The following is a 27,189-nucleotide window of genomic DNA, read 5'->3' as shown; positions in this document are numbered from 1 at the left end:
AGTCCACAGGATAACAAGAGAGTCAGGCATGACTTAGGCACTTAACCATGAACCACAATCACCAACATTCATTGTATGGCTATAACTGCACTGTGTTTTTCCATTCATCTATCGATGGACATCTGGGTTGCTTTTGGCTATTGTGAATAACACCAGTGTAAGCCTGGGTGTTCAGATATTCATTCACGTCTCTACTTTTGATTCTCTGGGATATATATCCAGAAGTGGAATTGCTGGATCACATGATGCTATGAACACTGTTGAGGCTCCACGTATCTCTACTGGGACAGAGTGGCTTGGGAACCTGTTAAGATTCATAGGATCAGAGAGTGAGTTAAAACAAAAGTGCCCAAGGAGCCAAGAGCAGTGTAACACAGCCACACCACCTGCCGCTCAATGGTGCCGTGTGATGTTGTACAAATAGAACCGTGTTTGCAGGGACCCACCGACAGAGGCCCAGGGACAATGCCCACCCCCAGTACCCACCCTTGCTCCTGACTTTTGCTGTTATTCTGCACTTGAGAGGAGTCTTTTTGGGTTCTGCTGTCTGAGTTTTCTTACTTGCTCTCTCCGCGTACTCAGACAAGCCACAGCGAAAGCAGTAGCCTTAGCAGCAGCAGCACTCTAGGGCCCGAGTGTGGATACAACACATCAGACCCCCTTCCCTGCCCAGCAGACCTGACAGCTGAATTCGAGCAGAGGTTCTCAAGGAGCAAACAGGGAACAGAAAAGACTTGGAGCTTCTTTTCCTGCCATCTCCCTAGACTGCTGCATCATGGAGTTCTCTGCCCACACCTTCGCAGGTTGTAGGCAGTTCTCCAGTCCTCTGACACGCTTCCTGGAGTCTTCCAGCTCCTGTCCCCCAAAACCTGAGAAGCTGAAACGAAATCTTAGGCTGACTCAGTCACCGCTGCTGAAGGGGACAACCCCATTTCTGCAAAACAGCTGGCCACTGTGACCCGACTAGCACAGCCTTCAGATCAAGCTCATTCTTTTGAAAAGCCTCCCACGTCTACTCCTCCATTCTTATTTTCGCTTAGCCCCAAAGCTGTAAGTGGTAAACTCTCGCTGGTGGTTCAGGAAAACAAAGTCCCAGAGATCTACGATCACAGCAGAATAAGGGGTTCCTTCCTACTGTCCCCAAGTAGCACCAGATGAGAGAGGGAGGCAGGGGGCCTGGACCGCTGCCGAGCCAGTCTGGCTCTGGGGCAGGAGTTGGGATGGGTGGCCTGATGGGACAACGCCAAGGGCAGCAGAGAAGCCCTTATCTCCCTCTATCCCATCTCAGCCAGTGAAGGTGAAATCGGAGAGGGAATGCCAATGAGGCCGCCGGATCCCCAGACAGCCAAAATGTGGCGCTTTATTACGGAGTCTAAGTGACTACAAACAGGCCATTATCAAATCTCTTCAGTGACAAAGCTCTGTGTTGAAGGGGACAAATAAAAATAAGTACATTAAGCACAATAAATCACAGGGACCTGTCACTGAGAACCATTATCCCTGGGGGATTACGGGACTGCTTCCCTCCCTGCCTTTTGGCTCTTGGATCCTGGTTTCCCCATCATTGTTTTAATATTGCAGCCATTACTCTCCATGCCACGAAGAGCCTGCTGTTTCTCTGTAGTTCTGGGTGGCAAGGGCATAATTTGTTTTATGATTTGCTTGGGAGAGTAGCTGTTTTATATTCATCTTTAAAAGATACATTCGATAATTGTAGCAATGAGACCCCTGCTTTAAAAAAGAAAAAAAAAAAAAAAAAACAAGACCCAGCCCTGGCATTCCTTCAGCATCAATATGGCCATGGCTGTGGCAACTCCAAAGATACCCAACTATTTCCAGGAGGGCTGTGTTGTTTCTGTGGGGACCCACCTGCCCCCAAAACAGCCTGAGTCATGTTTAAAGAGCCACCAAATCATGCGGCAGGCAGCCTGGGCTGGAAGGAGACTGTAAGAGGTTGGAACCCAGGGGGCCTGGGTTTTACCATTAAGTTGGTGTGACCTTGGGCAAGTCCTTAGACCTCCTGGGTGGAAGTGTTCCATCTGCCCAAACAATACAGTTTGTCCACAGCCTCTTTGGAGCTGGAAGGTTTCTGCATTTCTCTAAGATGCAGAGAGTGCAAAGAGCTTTAAGCCAGATAATAGTAGCTTCTATTTCCGCCTTTCTCTCAATAAGATCATTACAAGATTCATCTTAAGATAAAACCAACACAAATGCAACTGTCTGAGACATCCTCCCCCTTGTAGAAACCTTCTTCCCTCCTGTTCCCTCACCCCTTGAGCTGCCTTTCAAGACAGCACAACCTAAATACTGTAAACAAGTCCTCTCGCAGTTATCCATCAGGAAGTAGATGGAAGGCTGGATACCCAAGGACAGAAGGTGCTGAGCCAGATGCCCAAAGAGGGAGACCAGCATGCACTCTTCCCCATCAGAAGCAAGCAGGACAGCAAATCCCTCACGGTCTTCTGGAGGATGGCTGTGGACTCCTGTGTGCGGCAGAGACACACTAAGCCCTTTCTGGCATTTCTGTCTCAATTCTGTTTAGTCGCTCAGTCGTGTCCGACTCTTTGCCACTCCATGGACTGTAGCCTGCTGGGATCCTCTGTCCATGCGATTCTCCAGGCAAGAATACTGGACTGGGTTGTCATTCCCTTCTCCAGGAGACATTCCCCAGCCAGGGGTCAAACCTGGGTCTCCTGCACTGCAGCTGGATTCTTTACCCTCTGAGCTACCAGGGAAGCCCCATGTCAATTACCATGTGGACATCATGCCATGAAAAGACCACTTCTCATGTTGTCATGCTTCCAAGCGCCTTGCTGTGGGAGGCTGTCGTATCACAAAATTGATCCCAGAACTTCATCACCCGTCCGAGAGGCAGCAACAGAAAACCCGCCTGATGGTGCCCAACTCTCAAAATACTCTACAAAGAGCTCAAAGGCAAAAAATAAGTTACAAGCTCCCATGTCAGATTTGGAGCTGGGTTTTACGGATCATCAAAGCCCACTGAGTGGCCTCTGGGGAGCAGAATAAAGAGGATTCCTTCCAACCAGGTGATGCCTCTGGCTTTGCAGAATTTGGTGTAACAATGCAATAAATACCAAGTGGAGTTAGATATATGGTAGCTTTTAGCCGAGAATGCAGGGGGCAGGGGACAGAGGAGGTAGGTTTGCCTGCAAAGAGGATGGAGATCTGGGAGATAAACAAACCTGGTCACAATGAACCAGTCCACCAGGGTGAGCGCTCCATGCAGCCAGAGCCCAGCTCAGTGCCTGGCGCGTACGGATGACCAAAGACAGTGCATTCACTGAATGAGTGAGTGAAGAAACGAAATGGAGCCAAGTGGCCCCCAGGACCTGTAGCCCCTTCTAAAAAAACACGTGGATCCAGCTAATGGGAAGAGCGCTAAAACTAACCAATAAAGTGAGATTTCTGCGCAGCTTTGAGCATTTCAAAGAAAACACCTATATGTACAGATATTCAGACAGCAATACATGCCTGTGCCTTATGTAAAAGGCAATTAGACACACCAAATCCTTTAAATGTCAGTGTGAGGGCTTTAAGGGTTGCTTTTGGCCTGTTTGTTGGGTCGCTTTTTCCTTATCACTGCAAGTTACCAGCAGCAGGCAAAAGAGAAACGTATTCTGAAAACACGCTTAGCCTCTGCCCCAGTGAACCTCTTATGAATACCAAAACACAACTCTTGAAAAGAAACCAATAAAACTACTACACATTCCCATGCTCTCCATGAAAGATTCAAGAGTTGGGACAGATATCTCGGGGTTTACAGACAAACAGTCCTGCGAGGCAGCAGTGAGTGGACGACAAGTCAGGACGAAGCAGCCAATACAACTATCAGAAAGTCTATACGGGGCCATAGTCTGACCCTCAGGATGGCACGTCCCCTGCAAGTCTTGCCAGTTTACAAGTTGCTCCAAGTTTCCACTGAGCACACAGCCCAGGTCAAACATTCACAGCACCCCTGAAGGCCTTATCATAGAAAAACTGCACAGAACAGAAGTCGTGAGTATCAGATCCAAACAATCACTAGATACCATACAGCAGTAATAAGAGCCATCTAACACCCCATGGGGCGTCCTGCCATCACCCAGGGGTTGTATTTCCTAGGGTGCTTTCTCTTGTGACTGTGTTTGAACCTTAGGCTAAAGGTGTACCTTGTTTCCTAGAGGAGGAAAAATAAAGCTTGCAGAGTTATGAGTTGAATGGAGTTATGAGTCGAACTGTGTTTCCCCAAGAAAGCTATGATGAAGGCCTAACCTCCAGGGCCTCAGAGAGTGACCGTATTTGGAAAGAAGGTCTTTACAGAGGATTGAAATTAAAATGAAGTCACTGAGCTGAGCCCTAATCCAGAATGATTGCATGGGTGCTCGGTCGCTCAGTCATGTCTGAGTCCTTGCGACCCCGTAGACTATAGCCCGCCAGGCTCCTCTGTCCATGGGATTTTTCCAGGTAAGAATACTGGAGTAGGTGGCCATTTCTTCCTCCAGGGGATCTTGGAGATCCAGGGATAGAACCTGCATCTCCTGTGTCTCCTGCTTTGCAGGCAGATTCTTTACTACAGAGCCACCAAGTATAATCAGCGTCCTTTTAAAGGGGGAGATCTGAACACAGGGGCTCACACAGAGGGAAAACGATGTGGAAACACACCATGAGAACATGGTCACATGACCTGAGTGATGCATCTCAAAGCCCAGGATTGCCAAGGACTGTCAGCAAACACCAGAAGTTAGAAGAGGCAAGAAAGGATTATCCCCCTGAGCCAACACAGATACGGTGGGCCTGCTGACACCTGGGGACAGCTTGATTTTGGATTCTAGCCTTCAGAACTGTGAAACGTTACACTTGGGTTATTCTAAGCCCCTGAGTTTGTGGTACTTTGTTACAGCAGCCATACGTAGTCCATACAATGTAGGAAAGTGCCTCATCCAAGATGAGCCCTCTAATAATACTGTGTTCAGTCAAAACTTCTCCTGTTCCCTCCAAGACTGGGATTTACTCTCAATAAGTCAATCTCCAAATCAGTCACCACCATCCACACTGGCACATGAAGGGGTGATGCTACGTGGATGGGTTTTTCAAAACCTCATCCTCCTCCCGCGTAACACATGCGCACTTCAAACACATCTTGTAGCAAAATGCTTTGCAAAGCATTGAAGCTTTGGAATTTCTGGATTGTAGACAAGCTAAATTCAGGTGGGGGATTTTTTGGTTTCTGACATGAAAAGATTATCATTTTGACAAGCTGCTACCTACTCTCCACATCCTTTTGCCTGTGATGTTCCATGACAAACATCGACAGACCAGACAATGAACACACAAGCCATATTAAAACAATAATTAATGCCGGGAAGAGAACAGTGACAACTGCTTAGCAGAAGAGAATAATGGACCGGTTTGTCATCTGCGGCGTTTAAAGAGGCTGAGCCCTGGGTGTGAATGGAAAGCGATTTCTGATGCAATAACGGTCCTTCGGGGACTTGGGTCAAAGTGGCTCATTAAACCCCTCGTGTACAAACTTTGCTCCCTAAGACATAAAAAGTAGGATGACAGGATTCTCTCTAACACACACCAGCTCTGGCACAAGGAGAGCTCCCCGTCAGATCAGGGAAGTTGTGACAATAATAACAGCGGCAGCACTGAGCTTAAGGATGAGAAAGGTCCAGATTCTCACTCTCTGATCCCAAGCAACTTCGACAAACTCACAACCAGTTGTCATCTCTACTCTGTCTTCTCTCTGATCCTATTCAAAGGAAACTATACTCAAATAGCAAACTGTGTCAGATTTAAAATTGTGAGCATGCATTTGCACAGGTGAACCTGTTACTAATTTGGATTTTTTAAAAGGTGTGTGCATTCATTTTTCAAAATATAAGCCACGCACAGAGTTAAAATAACAGGTATGTTGTGGACTGAATGGAATCCCCCACAAATTCACATGCTGAAACCTTAACACCCAGGACCTCAGAATGTGACTGCATTTTGAGAAAGGGTCTTTAAAGAGAGGATGATGGTTAAATGAGGTCATGGGCCCTAGCCCAGTATGACTATCTGTCAGATATACACATAGGGAACACCATGTGAAGACACAGGGAGAAGTTGGCTGTCTCGTAACCGAGGAGAGGGACCTCGGGACAAACAATGTGGCTGACAACTTGATCTAGGGACTTCTAGCCTCTTGAGCTGTGAGAAAGCAAAATTCTTTTGTTTAAGCCACCCAGTCCCTGGTACTTTGCTATGGCAGCCTAGCAAACTAACACAGATGGAGTTCCATGATTTTTAATTCCTTTTTTTTAATTGCATAACTAATGGCTTTAAAAAAAAAAATCACAAAATACATTAAGTCAAGGATTTTTGGCACTGCCTTAAAAGTCTCGAGATTACCAACGCAGGGAACAGACGGTATCACTAATGTCATCTTGTCGATGGGCAGATGGGTGTCACAACAGTACAAGTGTTGGCTGGTAATGCGTGGAAGGGAAGACGCATGCCCAGGAGAGTGAAAGGGTTTTAGAGAAGACACCTGTAGTTCACTTGATCTTCAAGGTCTTTGGGTTAATATTCCTACGAACGTGTTAGGGTTTTCTGTTTGCTCAGCTTCTCCTTCAGAACCACCTTGTCTCCTCTCTCCAAGCAACTGAAACAGGAAGGATCCCATCTCTCCCGATCAGGTTCAAGGATGTGATCTTGGCCCTTCTAATCAGCTCACAGCGAAGACTTCCATCACATCTGTTGGGAAAAGATGCTCTCTTCTGTGATGCCGAGATGGATAGGATGTAAGCCTGGGGTTCCTGAAGACAATCCCTGCCATCCCATGGGGACATTCTGCCTGGGAATGGTGCCAGCAAAGAAGAGAGCAGAGTCAAGAGACAGAGCAAGGACCTGACGATGAAGTTTGAGGATCTGGATCCAGCACTACCTGAAGGTGCCTTTTAGAATCTAGTTAGTGAAGCAGATAAAGTCCATTTCTCTTTCTTTAACATCAGTGTGAATAGGGTTTCTATCACTGATGCCTGAAACAGTCCGTGCTGAGTCACTAACCACTCTGGTATACAAGATCACACGTCTAGCTACATACTTAAAAGTTTCATCAAAATTCAAAGTATGATTACATTTTACTGAAATTCTGTGTAATTTGAAGGGTGCTTAATCAGGATGAGATGGTTAGCACCACTGACCTAAAGGGCATAAATCTGAGCAAACTTCAGGAGACAGTAAAGGACAGGGGAGTCTGCAGTGCTGCAGTCCATGGGGTCGCAAATAGTCAGACATGACTGAACAACATCAACATAATCAGAAGTAAAGTGAAGGAGCCTCAGAAGACACCGTGCATGGTGCTTAGTCACTCAGTCTTGTCTGACTCTTTGCAACCTCATGGACTGTAGCCTGCCAGGCTCCTCTGTCCATGCGGATTCTCCAGGCAAGAATACTGGAGTGGGTTGCCATGCCCTCCTCCAGGGAATCTTCCCAATCCAGGGATCGAACTCAGGTCTCTCGCATTGCAGGCAGATTTTTTACCACCTGAGCCACCAGGGAAGCCCCTTATACTGGAGTAGGTAGCCTATCCCTTCTCCAGGGGATCTTCCCGACCCAGGATCGAACCCCAGGGTCTCCTGCATGCCGGGCAAATTCTCTGCCAGCTGAGCTACCTGGGAAGACATTGATGCTGCTAAAGATCTATGGGGGGAAAAAAAAAACAAAAAACACACTAGTGTATACGGGTCCACGGCAGAAAACACCTTTAGAACTGTCCCCTCTGAACTGCAGTATCTTAGGAAGAAGTATAGTACAGCCATCTTCAAGCTTTTTTTGAATTCTGAGATTTGAAAACCTTGCCTATTTTTAGGCTACTGTCTAATGTTTTCATTATAAACTGAGTACCTTCTAAGAACAGAATTTTGAGCATATGGTAAACACAAACATTTTAAAATAAAACTTTCACATCATATTTTTAAATGGAATCTAAATCTGATACCTATCATTCATTTTTAAAGATTTAAAAGCAAGTTATTTTTTAAGACCTGAAAATTTTATAGCATCCCTTAGTATAAGAAAGGGACCCAAATGCCTAGTTTTTAGCACCAAGTTTTAACAGGTAAAAAAAAGGAGGAAGAGGCAGCCTTGCAGAAGTGCCTTGCTTATGTAGAAGGTTCCCATACACCCACACCAATTTCAAACAGTTCCTTTGTTCAGCGCCCCTTAAAAGACTTTGTACTCAGAGCAACATACGTCAGTAAGATTAGTGCTGGACAAGAGATGTGGCTTTATAAAATGGAGACAAAGGATTATGAAAGGCGAGATGGAAGTGGTGGTCTCCATCCAATAAATTTCAAGAAAGCATCCACATATGAGGTCAAAATTCTGGATATTGACTCCCCTTAAAACTACCCACACCTGTCATACTCCATGAAAGGTTTCATGTTTCCCCAGCGGTCTGTATAATCCAGTGTCAAAAGAATTAATCTCAAAAATATACAAGCAACTTCTCCAGCTCAATCCAGAAAAATAAATGACCCAATCAAAAAATGGGCCAAAGAACTAAACAGACATTTCTCCAAGGAAGACATACAGATGGCAAAAAAACACATGAAAAGATGCTCAACATCACTCATTATCAGAGAAATGCAAATCAAAACCACAACGAGGTACCATTACACGCCAGTCAGGATGGCTGCTATCCAAAAGTCTACAAGCAATAAATGCTGGACAGGGTGTGGAGAAAAGGGAACCCTCTTACACTACTGGTGGGAATGCAAACTAGTACAGCCACTATGGAAAATAGTGTGGAGATTTCTTAAAAAGCTGGAAATAGAACTGCCATATGACCCAGCAATACCACTCCTGGGCATACACACCGAGGAAACCAGATCTGAAAGAGACACGTGCACCCCAATGTTCATCACAGCACTGTTTATAATAGCCGGGACATGGAGGCAACCTAGATGCCCATCAGCAGACGAATGGATGAGGAAGCTGTGGTACATACACACCATGGAATATTACTCAGCCATTAAAAAGAATTCATTTGAATCAGTTCTAATGAGATGGATGAAACTGGAGCCCATTATACAGAGTGAAGTAAGCCAGAAAGATAAAGACCATTACAGTATACTAACACATATATACAGAACTTAGAAAGATGGTAACGATAACCCTATATGCAAAACAGAAAAAGAGACTCAGATGTATAGAACAGACTTGTGGACTCTGTGGGAGAAGGCGAGGGTGGGATGTTTCAAGAGAACAGCATTGAAACATGTATATTATCTAGTGTGAAACAGATCACCAGGCCAGGTTGGATGCATGAGACAAGTGCTCGGACTTGGTACACTGGGAAGACCCAGAGGGATCGGGTGGAGAGGGAGGTGGGAGGGGAGACCGGGATGGGGAATACATGTAAATCCATGGCTAATTCATTTCAATGTATGACAAAAACCACTGCAATGCTGTAAAGTAATTAGCCTCCAACTAATAAAAATAAATGGAAAAAAAAAAAAATCCAGTGTCAAGATACCTGGGCCAGTGGATCATGGACTAGCGATTACAAGGAAACTATTCTAGAGCCAGAACTGAGTTCCCGTCTCTGACTTTATCACATGGACAAATAACTTCTGGGCACCTCAGTTTCCTCATCTGTAACATGAACCTGTATGGCTCGGAGGGTTATAAGATCACAAGGTCCCATGCATGTCAAGCACATCTCACAAGTGAAGAAGAAGCATCTGATAAATGGGAGCTATCATGGTGATCACCTGTTATCACGTTACTGTTATTTTAAACGCCGCTCATGACAACTTACTTAAGAGTGCCATCTTTATTGGCTCTCATCCACTTTACCTGTTGGAGCCCAAACCCCCAGTGAGAGTCAGTAGCAAGATGGACCAAAAGCTCCTGAAAAAAATGGCCTCAAGTGATTACTGGGCAAGTGTTTGCCTTCACCTTCGGACTCCAGCAGATTTTCTGAGACCTCCGGACAGGGCTGAACAGAGAAAGTCGGTGGCCCCTCTCCTCGTCCCTGGGAACTGTTTGTTCTCCCATTTCACCAGATACAACCACCAGAAGGGGGGAGAGATGGGGGAGACACAACGGAGAGACTCTAAATAAAAACAACAATTACAACAGCTAATGTGCATAGAGTGCTTTCTGTGTACCAGTTCCTGTCCTGAGCATTACACACGCATTAACAGATTTAATGAGCTCAAAAATGCCATTTCAACAGGAGTCATGGATAAACCCGAGCAGAAGGAAAAGGAAATTGGCACAAAGAACGAGAGAGAGAAAGCAACCCCGGGTGTGCGTGAGGTCAGACCACCACTGGAAAAGCAGCAGGACTTCCCGAACCATGTAACCAGAGCCCACGCCACATGCAGGTTCATAAAATGTGGTGCCTGGATCACACGGCCCATCTGATAAGCCCAGGGTTCGTCTATCACTCCTCCGTAATTCGCTGAGCAAACCTATTCAGGCAGCACCAATGCCTGGCTGACAAGGGCAGTGCAATAAAAACCCAAATGGACCTCACAAATACTAGAGGCAATAATAAATATTCCAACATAAACACGTACTTATCCAGTGAAGAGTCTTTAGGCGCTGGGCTTCTGCACAAATGCAGCCAACCCTCCCCAGCCACTCCCCTTCACTGTCTGATAATTTCTCAATCAATTACAATCGCAATTCTGCAACTGGTTCTCTAGGAATGTGAAATGGTATTAAGCCTAGTAAACGGAAAACGCGATCCAAGCCTCTGTGAGCATCGAGGGACTGACACCGTGGCCAGAAAAAAGGAAACACTTGAGGGTAAGGCCTTCAATCAAACACTTGAAGAAAAGGTGTGTTTTGGATTGCCTGACGATGACTCCATCAGGGCTTAAAAAGCCTAAGAGGAGAGGAATGAGGAGGCTGAAGATCTGAGAAAATGGAAAAAGCAGAAAAATGTAGCAGGGAAACAGCAGGAAAAGCAGTAAGTAGAAGAGGGATGGGGATGAGAGTGGCGGCAACAGTCGTGGAGATTACATAGACCAAGGGCGTTCCAGCCCTCCCGCCCCCTTGTTATTGGCGTAAAGGCTGGTGTGAAGACATGTCTGACCTGGAGAAACGGTAAGGCACGCCCCCCTTCCACCTCCACCTCCTCCACATTCCTTGAAGGCATCAAGGGACCCCAGGGATGACCCACCAGCATTTGGTCACTGGCAAGGGAGTATACCTTCTTTAGATTTGAGAATCCCCTTACAGGACAGGAGAATACTCAAGGTTCAGCTAGAAAGTGTTCCATTATGCCTGGAGAGCAAATTCAATGAAATCCAAAATCACCACCACCACCATCCACCACTCACTGGGTAGAAAACATGGTCCAGGCACACGGTCCAACCAGAGCTGTGAGAAGCTGTCTGTACTGAAAGGCTCCCACACTAGGGCGGGCCAGCCAGCTGGAGGCACAGGGAACATGGTGCAGAAAGCACAGCAGCAGAAGCCAGTGCAAAGACAGATGCAATTCAGCGCCCAGTGTCAAGAGAAGCTTGAAGGAAAGACTGCCTGAGCTGGGTTTTGAAGGAAAAATAGAAGTATCCCAAGCAGATAAAGAGGGAAAGAGCTTATCAGGCAGAAAGAGAGGGAGATGCACAGTTTGCTAGGTTTGAGGGCAAGTAGACAGTGAGGGCTTCCCAGGTGGTGCTAGGGGTCAAGAACCCATCTGCCAATGCAGGAGACATAAAGAGACGCGGGTTCGATCCCTGAGTCGGGAAGATCCCCTGGAAGACGGCATAGCAAGCCACTCTAGTAGTCATGCCTGGAGAATCCCATGGACAGAGGAGCCTGGCGGGCTACAGCCCACAGGGTCACAAAGAGTCGGACACGACTGAAGCAACTTAACACACACACACCAAACAGTAAGAAAGAAAAATAATAAGCTACGGGCTGGGGCGGTGGCAGCAGGGGGAGATGAGACTGCAAAAAAAGGCAGGGGCCGGTTTACAACAAGCTTTGTGTGTCCTGATAAGAAAGTTGGAAGTTTTCCAGGGGCTGAGAGTGAGTCAGTGAGGATAAATACACAGAACATTCTAGAAAAGCCCTCATTCTTTTTAAAGATTCAAAGTAAAGACTCTCTGTAAGGCACTGGACTATCCTGTTTGAAAAATTCTGTTACCCATCATGGCTAATTGCACAGTTCTGAAAAGTGTGTGATCTCTCACAGCGGGATCCTCCTCGGCAGAGACACACCACCAGTCACACAGAGCACGACCCAGTTTCACTTTCGAGGTGGACCCCGAGCCCAGATGTCAGAGGTCCAATTATTTCACACTCATCCCTCCAGAGGTGCTTTAGGAACCACTCACAAGGAAGAGAAAATTTTTCTACATTCCCCCTCTCATTGGGAGTCATCCAAGACTAGGAAAAAGGTTATTCTATCATCAAGGGCTCATTTGAACAAGCCCCCAATAAGACAGGGTCCAAGAGTTCATTTTTACCCCAAACCCATCCTCACGCCCAGCCCAGACAAGGGAGAAAGTACCGCTAAGAACTGCTGCTACTGCCACAAACAGACTTCATTCCAAGGAGACTACTTTCCAGTGGGTAAAGAAAATCATCTCAGACTTCAATGAGTGGGACCGGAGGAAAATTCTGACGAATCCCTCTGTTTCCATCCACTTGGACTGGTTCTAACCCAGTAGCCTTTAGAACTTCACATCCGAACTAGTACAAAAGCCTACTCGGTAACCTTCCAGCTGCCATCTCTCCCCAACCCAGTCTGGCCTCAATAGTGCCACTGGGTTCAGCTTCCTAAAACAGAGCTTTGCATACATACACCATCTTCCCGATCAGAAGCCTTCCAAAAGCCCACAGCCTCAGTCTAGCTTGCCAATTTCATCTCCAGTTCCTCACTAATGGAAACCCAAGCTGACTTACTTCACAACCCCAGAATGTCTACGTGTGCATTCATCAGCCTAAGCCAGCCCCTCTATCTCCGTTTAATCCTTCCATTCAAATTTTAATTATCCTGTGTCCAAGGACCCAAGTCAAATCCTACCTTAGTTGAGTTGAAACAGCTAAAGTAAACTCTGACTTCTGATTTCCCATCAACTTTTGGCTCCAATAATCCACCACGTTTCCCTGCACTGCCACATTGCTGCTGCTGATGCTCGGAACGGTTCATTTGCATCTTCTGTGGTTAACTTCTCACACATTTTTTTTCCCCCCAATCAATCCAACTATGTTGCCTCAGGGCAAGGACAGAAGGCTTTCAATGTAATTTAATAAATGTTTCTTGAAGGATTCCTAAGTGCTAGGAGAGGAGCCGGATGAGTGTAAGCCAGTCTCAGTGCTTCAAAGCACTGACACAGAAGGAAGAAGATAAGAAAAGCAGACAGATATTGACAATGCCAAGGAGAGGACAAGCACATTTTGGGGTGTTTTAGGTGATGCCCCCTCTCACTCTGTCCTTTCAGCTCCTAGTCACTAAGATCCAGATAGAAACTCTCTCCTTCTCTGACTCCCTGCAGCAAAATGCTACCCAAGACCCCATGGCCACTGCCCTCCATCCATGCCTTCATCACATAGACCGCCCTCACCAAGACAAGGCTACTAAAGGATGCAAGCAGGTGAGCTCATTTCCATGTTCCTAATGTCGAACAGAGACCTCACAGAGCAGGCGTTTCGTGAATGGTGGCTGATGAATGAACACTAGCTAAGGAGATGCTGACCGATGACCTCAAGGAGACAGAAAGTGTAGAGGGCCTGTGGGTAGGAAGGAGAAATTCTGATTAGAAGCCAGGTCAGTATGGAGACAGCAGACAGAGGAGTTGGGACAGCTGTGAGTTGGATCCTGGCTCCATGCTCCGTGACTGTGTGATCTGGGCAAACCTCAGCTTCCACAACGGGAAAATGGGAGAGTAAGATCATTCACCCCATAGGGTTATCGTTAAGGATGAAGTGACATAAAATGAACAAATGGAAGAGTGGCTGGCACAAAAGCAGCACACAAGAAACGTGGAATAGACAGGAGCTGAATGTGTTGGAGGAAAGGGCAGAGGGCAGACACCCAGAAGGTAGGGCATATGAAGAGGGAGAGCCTCAGACTGCATAAGATGGTCAGGAAGCCAGGGTCCTCTCCTGCCTCCCCTCTGGACCATTCTCTTGACCTCCCCAGCCTTAGTTTCCCGACTGTGAAATGAAGGTCAAGTGGGTTCAAGGGTCAGCTGCAGCCCCGGTGGTGTCTCAACATCACAGCTCAGATGTCCACCAAGAAGGAATCCGTGAGTACTTACAAGGTACTGCCAAGCCTGGGCAGGAAGGAACTATGCCAACAGAGAAGGGGGAGAAGATGCCAAAAAGAAAGTCCTTCCTACTGGACGCCGAGCACCTGAGTACCCCCTCTGTTCACTCAGGTCCATTTCACTCTCCAAATGCAGGAGCCTTGGCCGCATCCACATCTAAGTCCCTCCACATTCATCGACAGGAAGGTCATCATCCACCATTTGTCCAAAGGTGTGCTATATTTAAGATGCTTTTCAAGGCAACCTGACCTGCACGTGTGAATCAGCATTAGAGCCTATCCACTCCTCCCAGGCCAGAGAAGTCACAGTCTCTAGAAACTCAGAGGAAAGGAGACCCACGCCGCATTCCAGGATCCTATTTGCCCTGCCTTTTTACAAAGTCGTCAGTCTCTGAGCCACAACAATGAACTCCTAAGAGAATTCACTTTGCTGATCTGAAATGTCCCTCACATTTTTAAGATAACAGCTTTCGACAGAGACCTCAAGGAGCGCATGTCTGCGAGTCCACCAGCACCCACTCAGCTCTCTCTCCCCATCACCTCTGCTCTGAAGCTGGAAGCACAGCTCAGACAGCAAATCACTCTGTGTGGACACAACTGTTATTCACTGCAGACCCACTAAGTGACCGGCGCCACGCCTGCAGGCGAGAGAAGCCCCGCCCTGGGGATCGCTCAGCCTGTCTTGGCTCCTCGGGCAGCCACGAAATACCATTCCCTTCCCGGAGGAGAGCTGGCATCAGTCAAGGAGGCTGGTACACAAATAGTGTTGGCACATTAAAGATCTATGCAACTGTTCTGGAAACAAAAGCCAGGAGGGGATGGTTCCCAGTTAGCCACAAAAATGTTAACCTCAATAATAACAAACATGTGTCTAACGCACCAAGGCAGTCCCTGACCACAAAGTAACACTGAAGAGTCCATGATTCGCTACTGAATTTAAATTAAAAAAAAAAAAAGAGTAAGAATGGCATCCCCACATGACTACGTTCTGTTGTAAATCCCCCTAAATTCTCATGTAGAGCTGGAAAGATCAGCGAAAGTCCTTTCTTCCCAACTGGCCTGGGGATGTCAAAATAAAGGGCTCTGTTAAGAGCAGGCCCCATCCAGTAGTCCAGGTTCCATCTCCATCTGCATTTGCTGCCCATCCAAAGCATGGTCCCATAATGTGACACGAGAAGCTAAAATTATGGATGAGGCTGCACATCCCATCCTCACCCCAGCCTGTGATTATCTACCACTCCAGGTTGCCCAAAATTACCTCTGGAGCCTTAAGCGCCTTCCATTTTCTTTCATTCCTAGAACCAATTCTTTTTTGGAAACTTTCACAAGAGATAAAGGAAAAAAAAAACCAACCAAAAGCCCTAGATATTTCAGGGCAGGGAAAAAGGAGCCAGTGAGTGAGCACGATTTCGATTTTTTTTGCAAATGTCTCATGCATATCGCCTCGACTGTATACTTTGGTGGAGCAAAATTAATTCCACATCTCTCCAACTAGGAAACGCAGAAGCCTGGAAACTCTAACCCAATTTACTTTTTAAACCACTTCTGTTCCTAGTATGTCCTAAGACATAAAACATAAGAGTGGTTGAGGAACTCATGCAGATGGATAGTTATGAAGTTATGACTGAAATTGCCAGGAGGAACGGTGGTTAAATTGATAAACTGGCATCAGTAGTTAGGCAAGCAAAGTAGCAATATGCAGTCAGTGGCAGGAGAAGCTGGTGTCATTTGTTAGAATACTGAAGTAGGTGTTTTGTTTTGTTTTTGAGTTAACTAATAATTACCAAAGGTTATACCTGTACAATACTGAGAAGTAGGGAACAAAATACAATTATCGGAGGATACTTGCTCTACAATACTGTGTTGGCCTCTGCCACACATCAACACGAATCAGCCACAGGTCCCCTCCCCCGGAACCCCCCTCCCCATCTCCACCCCCATTCCACCCCTCTAGGTCGTTACAGACGTGAGTTGAGCTCCCTGCACTGTGCTTAGACACTCAGTCATGTCCAGCTCTTTGCGACCCCATGGAATGTCACCAGTCAGGCTCCTCTGTACAGGGGGATTCTCCAGGCAAGAATACTGGAGTGGGATGACACGCCCCCCTCCAGGGTATCTTCCCAACCCAGGGATCGAACCCAGGTCTCGCACACTGCAGGCGGCTTCTTCACCCTCTGAGCCACGAGGGAAGCCCCGAGTCCCCCATGTCACACAGCACATTCCCACTGGCTATCTATGTCACATATGGTAATAGATGTGTTACCGTGCTATTCTCTCAATTCGTCCCATTCTCCTCTTCCCCCACTGTGCCCACAAGTCTGTTTATGTCTGCATCTCCACTGCTGCCCTGCACATGGGTTCATCTACCATCTTTCTAGATTCCATATGCATGCACTAATATACAATATTTGTCTTTCTGATTTGCTTTACTTTGTATAATAGGCTCTAGGTTCATGTACCTCATTAGGACTGACTCGAATATGTTTTTTATAGCTGCGTAATATTTAGCTGTAAATGTGTACCACAATTTCTATATACATTCATCTGCTGATGGACATGTCCTAGCTACTGTAAAAAGTGCTACAATCAACACTGGGATACATGTAGCTCTTTCAATTATGGTTTTCTCAGGGTATATGCCCAGTAGTGGGATTGCTGGGTCATATGATAGTTCTATTCCTTGGAAAGTTTATATTTGAAAAATCCCTGGTTTTCCTATAACAGGTAAGGTTCTCAAAAGCGTCCATCATGATTGTGTAACTCAAATAACTTGAAATACAATAAAGGAACTATTAAAAAGAGGTTTGCTATGAATCCTTTTTGTAAAATAAAAATACTTTTGTACTCCCAATTACTTCCTTTGAATTATCTGCTTCTAAAAATCAGATTTATAAGCCAAATTCTCCTAAAACAGGGCATTCCTATGTTTAGCTACAATTACAAAATAAACAAAGAGTGAAAAATTCTCCCAATTCTCCTAAAAACAGGCGATTCTTACACTTAGCTTCAATATTGAAATAATAATGCCACAAACCTTATATTTACAATTGCACTTACTTCTAATCTCCTCTTGCCAATAAGCACAGCCCTTTCTACCCAGGGGAGCATCAGAACCAGAGTGGTGAGGAAGGAAGCTTCTTTCTAGCTACACAAATTTGGAGGCTTAAAGTTTAGTTGGTTTGCAATTTTCCTGACTTCTACTTGGACACAATTGCTTTTCTGCATCTGTTTTTCCTCCCAAAATTCCTCCCTTCACACTCACCCTACAGCTCCCCTACAAAGTAACCTTCCAGGCGAAATGAGAAGGTTCTCCTTTTCATGTTAGAGTCCAGGCTTTGCAAAATGCCACAGGGTCAACTCAGCTTTTATCTACTTAATTTGGAAACAATTACAATTTTCAGCATCGCTTTTTATCACAAAGTGCATCATCCTCATGTAGTCCTCAAAGAATAGATAACACTTCCAAACCCACTGGTTTCCATAATACAGAAAAACTTAGCAAGGAAGCCCAGCTGCATATCAATGGCCTAACATATCAGAGAAATTCTAATGCAGTCTACAATTCTATGGAATCTACAACCAACACAGCAAAGGTTTTGTGATTCTTTTCTTCATCACTGTATGCTTGTAGTGATTTGATAATTCAACGTAGGGTACACCTTTGAACTGGTCAGGTCTCTTCCCATTTTAGAGCTAGAAAGCTAGAAAACCTAAGGAGTCTGAGCTTTGCCACTAACTAACTTAGACAAACCCTTTCTCTGGCCTCTGCATTCCTAGTTACAAGATAAAAAACTCACTGAAGTATGGAGACAGCACCCAAAGCCACCCGGAGAAGTCAATACACAGTCTAAGGTCACACAGTAAGTCAGCATCAGTTCAGTTCAGTCACTCAGTCGTGTCTGACTCTTTGCGACCCCATGGACTGCAGCACGCCAGGCTTCCCTGGTCCATCACCAACTCCCGGAGCTTGCTCAAACTCAAGTCCATCGAGTCGGTGATGCCATCCAACCATCTTAACCTCTGTCAACCCCCTCTCCTCCTGCCCTCAATCTTTCCCAGCATCAGGGTCTTTTCCAATGAGTCAGTTCTTCACATCACGTGACCAAAGTGACGCTTCAACTTCAGCATCAGTCCTTCCAATGAATATTCAGGATTCATTTCCTTTAGGATTGACTGGTTTGATCTCCTTGCAGTCCAAGGGACTCTCAAGAGTCTTCTCCAACACCACAGTTTAGAAGCATCAATTCTTCAGCGCTCAGCTTTATTTATAGTCCAACTCTCACGTCCACAATTGACCACTGGAAAAACCAAAGCTTTGACTAGACGGACCTTTGTCGGCAAAGTAATGTCTCTGCTTTTTGATATGTTGTCTAGGTTCGTCACAGCCTTTCTTCCAAGGAGCAAGCATCCTTTAATTTCATGACTGCAGTCACCATCTGCAGTGATTTTGGAGCCCACGAAAATAAAGTCTCTCACTGTTTCCATTGTTTTCCCATCTATTTGCCATGAAGTGCAAATCAGCATAAGTTGAAGCAAGATGTGAACCCAGACCTCCAGATTTTACCTAAACTACGCTGCCTCCCAGTCAACTCAACTGATCTCAGGGAAGGATGACAGAGACGACACACACATATACAGAGACACAGACAGAGACAGAGACTTCTCCCTTCACTTTCATCCTGGCTACTGCTTTGGGAAAACTAAATATATTTGACCCTGGGGATCGCTGCTGCAACTGTGGTTTTCCATTCTCTCTAATGTCCTCTGGCCAGTGTGTGTGTGCCAAGTCGCTTCAGTCACATCCAACTCTTTGCGACCCCATGGACTGTAGCTGACCAGGCTCCTCTATCCATGGGATTCTCCAGGCAAGAATCCTGGACTGGGCTGCCATGTCCTTCTCCAGGGGATCTTCCTGACCTAAGGATCAAACCCACATTTCTTACGTCTCCTGCATTGGCAGGAGGATTCTTTACCACTAGGGCCATCTAGGAAGATGGATGCCTCTGTTCCTCGCTTCAGGTTTTTCATCCCACAAAACAGTCATAGGCACACACACGCCCATCATCAAGACTACAAAACTCTTCCTTTTCCAACAGCAAAGAAAGTTGAGGCCAGAACTGAGACAATCCGAACACAAGAAGCTTTTTCAGTGTTAAATGCAGCCACAACTCTACCCAGAAGCAAATCTGACAAAATGGAATGTGCGTTTATAGGGAAGAATCTGTCCCCCTCGCTGTATCATTTGTCAAGTAACACCATCATTTCTCCCATTGCTGAATAATCACCTAATGAAAGCCACAGATGTAATTCATGTACACAGGAGGACAGACTTATGGTTGATAAGGGACCTTTTCTTTATTTGTATTGCTAATAGTTTTTTTTTTTTTTTAAGAACAGGCAAAATGCTATATGTAGGATCAAGAACAAAAAAAGAAACTGTCCTTTTCTGCTTTTAATAACAATGTGGGATAATCAACTGGTACTCTTGGACCTTATCCAGCAATCATTCTTGCCACAGCTTGAATACACAGAGCATGAAACCAGGAATCCTGTTAGATTATTTCCCTGCTAAGTAACACCAAGCTTTCCTCTTCCAGAACATCCTATCTTCCAGCCACACTACTGACTGTTCTCCATTCACACTACATATTTTAAGGTTTCCATGCTGTTCTTTCTGCCTGGGATTCTGTCCCATTCTACTATCCTGGCAAACTCAAGCTCATTCTTCGAACAAACCTGTACTCTAGAATTCCTCATTGTAATGGTTCAATGTCTTCCTGCCCCCAGAAGACAATAAACTAATTGTGGACCCTTGGTAGCCTCCACACAGAGTATGGCATCTGTCACATGACAGATGTTCTGTTATCATCTGCTGAGTTAAAAGAAGAAAAGCCTCCTGGAATACACTCAAGAAGATCCCCTGGAGAAGGGAATGGCTACCCGCTCCAGTATTCTTGAGTGGAGAATTCCATGGATAGAGGAGCCTGGCAGGCTCAAGCCCACGGGGTCGCAAGGAGTCGGACACAACTTAGTGACTTTCACTTCCAAGCCTTAGCTTTCCTGGCTGCTGCCTCCTGCTCTCCGAATGTCAGCAGGGTCAGGGAGAACAGAGGACTTGAGTGCCTCTCACTGTCAAATGCTGTGGGGCAGCGGTTCAAAGCCTCATCAACACTAGCAGATCCTGGGAGACGGCTGAATCACCAAGGGTGCCAAGGGCCGGGGATGAGGGGGGGACCTGGAGTTCTTAGTCCCCTGAGACTTACATCCCTGACCCTGTGTGCACCCACTCTGAGAAGCTCTGGCTGCAAACACACCTTCACCTTATTCTTGGACCCTAAAGGAGGCCCAAATCATGCGCCAATTTCTTACTCAACTTCTGCCACGTGGATTCCTTGAAAGTCACAAGACTTCGTTCATGCCTTAAGATCACAGGACACACCTTCTCCAAGGCCAGTTTTCACTAGCTGACTCTCAATATAAAATTTAAAAGTATTTTCCTGTTCTAATCTCTTACCCCCTGGCTATACTGTGCTTAGGAGAATCAATCTACAAAGCCTTTGATAGCAGAAATACAGTTTTATGCTGACCATTTCCCCTAGGTCCCATCAGTAGCTCTCCTCAAACTACTTAAATATGCACTCTACATATGGGTAAAGGATCACAACTGCAACCTACTAGATTCCCAAATCCTGGGAAACGACTCCAGCAGCTTCACAGACCCAAAGGCTGAGTCTGATTCTTGATGCTGTGCTGGGCCTTTGAGAATCCAGTAACTCCTAAATCTTGGCAGCATCTGCCTCTCTTTGTGCCAGTATTCCGAGCTGGGCAGTCTCTTCTTGAACTCTTTCTCCAACCTTCCCTGTCTGCCCATCTCTGGAGTCAGTTTTGATAAGACTTGGCCACGATGGGTAAGCCTGGGCCAGGCAGCTTTGTTCTTCAGCTGAAATAGAATTATCTTCCATTTCTGCTGCATAACACCTAGACACTAATGATTTAATACTGTTAAAAGTGCACAGCACCTGGGATGAGCGCGCAACCACGCTGCCAACCGTTATGTTACATCTGTATAAATACAAGGCATGTACTTTTAAGGGAATGACAGTGAGAAACTTTAAGCTTAATGGAGTCAATTTAGACACCAACTAGAATGAAGGCGGCATGTTTTTATGAAGACAGCAGAAGGTGTACCGCTCAAAAAACCAAAAGGGGGAGTTAAGATTACAAACCCCCAGGGAAATGAGACCATCACCTAATGCCCAAGGGGAGAGTTTGCAGGAGATTCTGTCTCCCCAAAACTTATAGCCCTCACGTACTTAGATTAACACTGAGTTTTTTCAGAGTCTCACACAGTACTTTGCAGATCACCTGTCATTGCCCAAATGACACTTTAGCTGTAAGCAGGCCTACTGCTTAAGCATTCAGAATCCATTCATTAGTGCAAGCATGTACTGGGTACCAAAAACTTGGATCCCTGGGCTTTCAAGATAAACCACAGCCTTCTGTAACACAGGTTCTGGTGTTTTCTTCATCGGTGATGGAATAGAAAACTAGTCCCCCCTAGTGTCCTGCCACTGTACAGAGCGGAAGGATGGAGGCACTCCTGCATCAACTTTCAAGCACGACTCAGGATCCCAGAACCACAGGAAACCTTCGCTTCCTTCCCAAGGGGTGGAAGCACTCCTGGGACCTGCAATGATATGGAAAAACCTTGCATTTCATTCCTGAGGCCCTTCTAAGCTATGTTTTAAAAAGGCAAAGGAATCTGCATTATCCCATGTCAAAAAGTTAACCCCCAACCCAGCACACTTCATTCAGTGTTAGCCATACTTGCTAGCAACCTCCACTTATCCCAGAGCAATACCATCTTTTCTTTAAAAACCTCTCTATCCCACTAGGGAGATTTATTTTCTTTCCCTACCATTCTCAAAAACCCACTAAGAGCTAAACCTGGACAATTTTGCCTCTCTGTTTCAATTAGTTTTCTTCCCGGGATGGAATTAACAGGGCCAGGCTCGATAAATGTGTGCTCTCCGCAAGCAATTTTCACTAAAGTGTAAAGTACTCTTGAAAAATAAAGGTACACTAAGAGACGTGTGAAACCTTCAAGCCAGTTTGTTTTTTTTTTAGTCCTCAGCAAGGACTCTCCATGCCCGCGAGTAATTCATTCATGTCACCCATTTGTGAGGGATGAGAGAAGAAACCTCCACGTGTTCCTGTCCCAATTTAGAATCTTCCTTTATCTTAAGTCTATCAAAGCTGACTCCTGGGGTGGGAAGGAGGCAGGAGAGGTGAGGAGGAAAATTAACCTGGTGTGACTGCCGGCAAGGAGTGAATAAGCACTTTGGGTTTTCACCTGTGTCGAAAAGGGTTGGCACCTGCCTTTAGCGAAGAGGAATGCCCACCTGGTGCCCCTTCCCCAGTCCCACTCCCAAGCAAGAAGGAAGCTGGCACCACAGCCCACTCTGGGGGCACTTACATAAGACCCTGGAAAACTTCCTGTGACATTCAGGCAGAGTGTAAGCTGCTATCCTGCTCCCTCGGGGGATCATTTTAATGGACTGAGTGACAAAATTCACAGATTCAGAAATGGGCAAAAACCTGCTCAACTGAGGTACATCAGTTCAGGGATAAAAAAAAAAAAATCCATCCCCATTAACAGGGTCACCCGGGGGGACATATTCAGGGCAGGAGAGACAATCTGCTCCCTCCTAGGTGACCCATTTAAAATCAGATCGTTCCAAGGGAAGCTCACAGATTCAGTAAATTTCACACAGGCAAGGGTAGGCTGGCGGGGACTGAGGTTCCTTAAGAGGAAAATTTCAAAGAAGGTGCTAAGGCAGCAAAACAACTTAAGAATGCACAAACTTTGGAGTCATTCCACCCTTCAGAAACAATGACTTTCACAAGACGGGATCGCTACCCAGAGACCACCCCTCACAAGCAGGTTTGTCTAACAGATGCTACCACTGTCACCCAAACCGCTCTGTCCAATCGAGGGACTGACTCGCGGTCTGTGGCTCTCACCCCAAATCGGCCTCGACTGCAACATGGAGCAAAGAAAAGTTCTTCACAGCATCACGCCTGGAAAGGCAGGTGGGGATCGCCCAAAGGGACAGCTTCAAATACAGCAGGTTCCCCTAAAGCACAGATGCTCACAGCTAACAAGCAGCATGGGGAAGGGGGAGGGGACAACACCTCCCGGTGTTAACGGGAAATTCCTCCTTGCTCCCAGTTAGCAGCCCGAGAGCCTAGGAGCAGGGCAGGCCCGGGGACGAGTCCTAGAGGACTCCAGAAACTCGGCGACTTCTCACTCCAGCCTCTCCAGGGCTCTGGGCCCAGGCGGCAGAGGGTGTTCCCTCCCTCCCTCCCTCTTCTCCAGCATCCTGAGCAGAGGGAGTACCAGCCACAGGTCGGGAGAACTTGTCCGGCGCCGCTCACCAGGGAGCCCCCGCGCTGGCTCTCTCGCACCCCCGGGGTTCCTACCTTGTCCGTGACTGCCGCTGGGCAGAGGGAGACCGCGGAAGAGCCGGGTGGCTAGGCGGCGCCGCCGCCTACGAGGCGCAGGGGTTCTGGGTCGGGGTCCCAGCAGGCGCTGCCCGAGTCCGAGCGGCGGTGCCAAGCGCAGACTTCGGGGCAGCCCCCGCCTCGGAAGGCGGCGGAGAGGGTCCGGGCCGCCCGAGCTGAGCACCGTTTCTTCTTCCGCTCCCTTGGACACTGCTGCCTGGAGCTGCTCCCTGCCCCCCGGACTCTCCCGAGCCGGGGGCGCCCCGCATGGGATGGGGCCTGGGTCTGCCTCGGGCTGGGTCCGGGGAGGTGGCGCTGGGGAGAGACGCGAGGCGGCCGCCGGGGCCGGCTCCACCTCCTGCGCTCCCCGGAGCCGCTTCGCCCCTTCAGGGCAGGGCCTGCCCGCTCCCAGCCCGGCCGGGCGAGCGCAACCGCGCCCCCAGCTTCGGGCACCCGGGCTCCCGCGCGGTGGCGGAGCGGCGGCAGTCCGGCCGGGCCGGGCACCGAGAGCGCGTCGGCGAGGGGGCTGCAACCGGCCGCGGCGCCCCCTCCCCCCGGGCCTGCGCCGCCCGCCCGAGGCTCCGCGGTAAGGAGACGCTGGAGAGGGCCTCGCCCCGGCCTGGGGCGCGGGGCCGGGGGGCGCGGGGCCGGGGGAGGCGCCCCGGGAAGGTCACCGGAGCGGAGGCGGGGCGCAGAGCAGTGGGTGCGGGGAGCCGAGGCGGGCGGCCCCGCTGCCTCCGGGAGCGCTCGCCGGCCTCGGCCGCCGCCGCCGCCTCCGAAACGCGCCGGCTTCCCCGAGCGCCCGGCACTCGGAGCTGGGCGGTCGCTGCAGCCGCCGCAGGCAGCCGGGCGCCGCTGGCCGGAGCCGGCGAGCGATCCCCGCCTCGCGCGCCGGACCAGGCGGGGGCCGCCTCGCGGGGCCCGGCGGGGGTGCAGACGGGCGAGCGCAGGGGTCCGAGGTCCGGGCTGGCCCCGCCGCCGCGTGCCCAGGGCGCCGGGCTCGCTCAACAGCTGCAGTGACTGTGTGTCTGTGTCATGTCTGTGCAGCTGGGGGGGACCTCGAGCCCCGGCCGGGCTCCGAGCGGGGGCGGGGCCAGTGCCCGCCTCGGCGCCCGCCTCCACCCCGTGACGGCGGAACCGGCCAATCGCAGGCGCCTCAGCCTCTCGGACCGAGCGGCCGCCCCGCGCCGAGGCTCCGCCCCCGGACGAGGCTCCTCCCTTCTACTTCTTCTGCTCTCTCGCACTCAGGCGGAAGCAACACCCGGAGCCGGGATTCTGGCCCGGGCCGGGCTGAAAGGGTGCAAGCTGGGAGCTCCCCGCCCTTCTCCCTCCCCAGCCCGGCCGCTCCCGGCCGCCTCGGGCTTGGCGAGCCTCTCAGAAAGAGGGGGAAGGGAAGCGGGACGGGTCCGCAGCTGCTGCCGTAGAGACTCTTGTTGCAAGCTCGCAAGGCCGTGCAGCCTGTCCACGCCTGCTTGTACAAAGCAGCCGTCGTGGGAAGTAGGAAGTTTCCCCGCCTCCACTTCTTGGGTCGCCGCTCTTCTCGAAGGTGGGCAGGATATGGGACAGGCTGAGGCTGCAAGAAGCCACGTTGAAGGGCTTTGACAGCATCATTTGGAGCTACGTATTCAAAAATCCGGTCCAAGGCTCCCTATTCTTTGGGGAAACTGCATTTCTTTGCCCCCCCCCCCCCCCCCCCCAACGCTACACACACACCCTATGCAAGCACAACACGCCCCCTCCCTGTTCTGATTTCATTCTTGCTCTTTCCCTCTCGGCAAAAGAATCCCGAGCGCAGGATCCCATTGAATGGACTTCCAGTCTCCCAATCCTAAAGACCAGCGTGGGTCGCCGAGACTTCTCTATAGGAAGGAAAGGGTGAAATCGGCTGGGCCGGGGGTTGGGGGACGGGGGAGACGATGAGGGTGGCTGGAACGGGGAGGCCCGGAGAGAAAACCCAGAGACGGAGAAAGCAGACAGGGAGAAGGATGGACAACTCTGGGAGCCCGGAGCTCCGGCGCGCGATCCAGCTCCTGGGTTTTTCCTCAGCTCGGTCCCAGGGCTTCTGGGGTCCCCTTCCCCCCAGGGTCCCCACCTCTCCCCCCGCCGGGTGGGCAACGGGTCTCTGCCTCGCCTCCGCGCGGCGCTCTTTTAGCCTAGGTTTCAGAGAAGGTAGCGGAAAGCCCACCCTAGTCCTTGGAAGAGGCAAGGAAAGGAGGCAAAAAGAGAAAGTGCAAGGGTGGGGAAGGGAGTGGGTGCGTAAGCAAAGGACGCTGAGCTCGGGCTGCCGCGCTGACCACGTTCTCCAGAGGTCAGGCTGGGAACCCAAGGGCTCCGGAGGTTTGTCCCTCGCTCCACTCCGGAGCTGACTCCTGCCTCAGTAACCCTAGTCATCTCCAGGACCCTTCCCCCCACCCGCTCCCTTCTTTCCAGCCTCTTGTAGCAAAGACTCCCCAACCCACCCACCCCAATTTACACCGCGAGCACCACCACCACCCGCTCTTGCCCAGCTCCGGAGCGCAGTTTACCTAATCTCTGTGGCCACTGAGCCGAGGAGAATGCGAATAGAAGGTAGTGTTTGCACAGCAGCGGGCCCGGCGAAGGAGTGAAAAAGCGTTTGCATTGGAGCTTCGGGATAAGTTAACTACGAAGCTGGGGTCCGTTGTCTTCTCTCCGCGGGGACGAGTCTGACCCTGCACATTTGCAGGGATAGGAGATCTTATCTGGTTTTGATGCCATTACCGTGTCGGAGAACATTAAATGCTAAAATATTATCTAATATCCTTAGAGGCCATTAAAGTGTCAAAGTTTAATGCCAAGCCTTTTAGCTCGAAAAGCTGCTCCTCTCTTCCTGTGACGTGCAGCTCTGTTCTAGAACGCGCTGAAAACAAGGGGATCGTTTTTATTTTTTGCGGCCGACTGTCCTTGCTTCCTCCTACTCCCCTCTAGTCCAACCCCCGACCCAGAACCGGGTAAAGTTAAGGCAAGAATTTGGGCTTTCTTTTTATTAATTGCTTTGCTTCAGTTCCTTAGTGGTGTAAAATACATTGTTACATTAGCATATGAATAAGAGTAATGTGACTGACAAAGGAGAGACCTGAAATTTACAAGCAAAGGGGAAAATAATAGAATAACATCAGAAACTAAAAGATAAGCATGTGGGAAATAAACATCTCCATTATAATTACTCCAATGTAGTGAATTCTTGAGATCGGATTTTAGAAAGAAAAATATGAACATGATAGGGGAGGGAAAAATAGTCACCTTGGTCAGTAAGTTTCATTCATTATTAGGGATTTCACAAAAATTACTTGCATCAGCCAGTAAGCACCTTAAACATGTAAAAGCTTTCCTCTGTCAATTCAGTTTTGCAGTGTTTTAAAGTCAGTGGAATATCTAATACTGTA

At 48.4% G+C, this 27,189-nt stretch overlaps 1 protein-coding gene across 1 annotated transcript in view; it reads right to left on the bottom strand.

Moving 5' to 3' along the window:
* The window catches only part of LARGE1 (LARGE xylosyl- and glucuronyltransferase 1), a 593,562-nt gene extending 566,949 nt beyond the window's left edge, over positions 1-26,613 (bottom strand). Inside the window, exon 1 of the mRNA XM_070453980.1 lies at positions 26,311-26,613. The gene's annotated coding sequence lies outside the window, so the exon portion shown is untranslated. The remainder of the gene's footprint in view (positions 1-26,310) is intronic.
* Between the last annotated feature and the right edge of the window lie 576 nt (positions 26,614-27,189).

This window comes from Odocoileus virginianus, chromosome 23 (genome assembly GCF_023699985.2).
Source record: "Odocoileus virginianus isolate 20LAN1187 ecotype Illinois chromosome 23, Ovbor_1.2, whole genome shotgun sequence".
Lineage (NCBI taxonomy): Eukaryota > Metazoa > Chordata > Mammalia > Artiodactyla > Cervidae > Odocoileus > Odocoileus virginianus.
The sequence above is the reverse complement of the archived record's forward strand: the minus strand, read 5'-3'. Positions and strand labels throughout refer to the sequence as shown.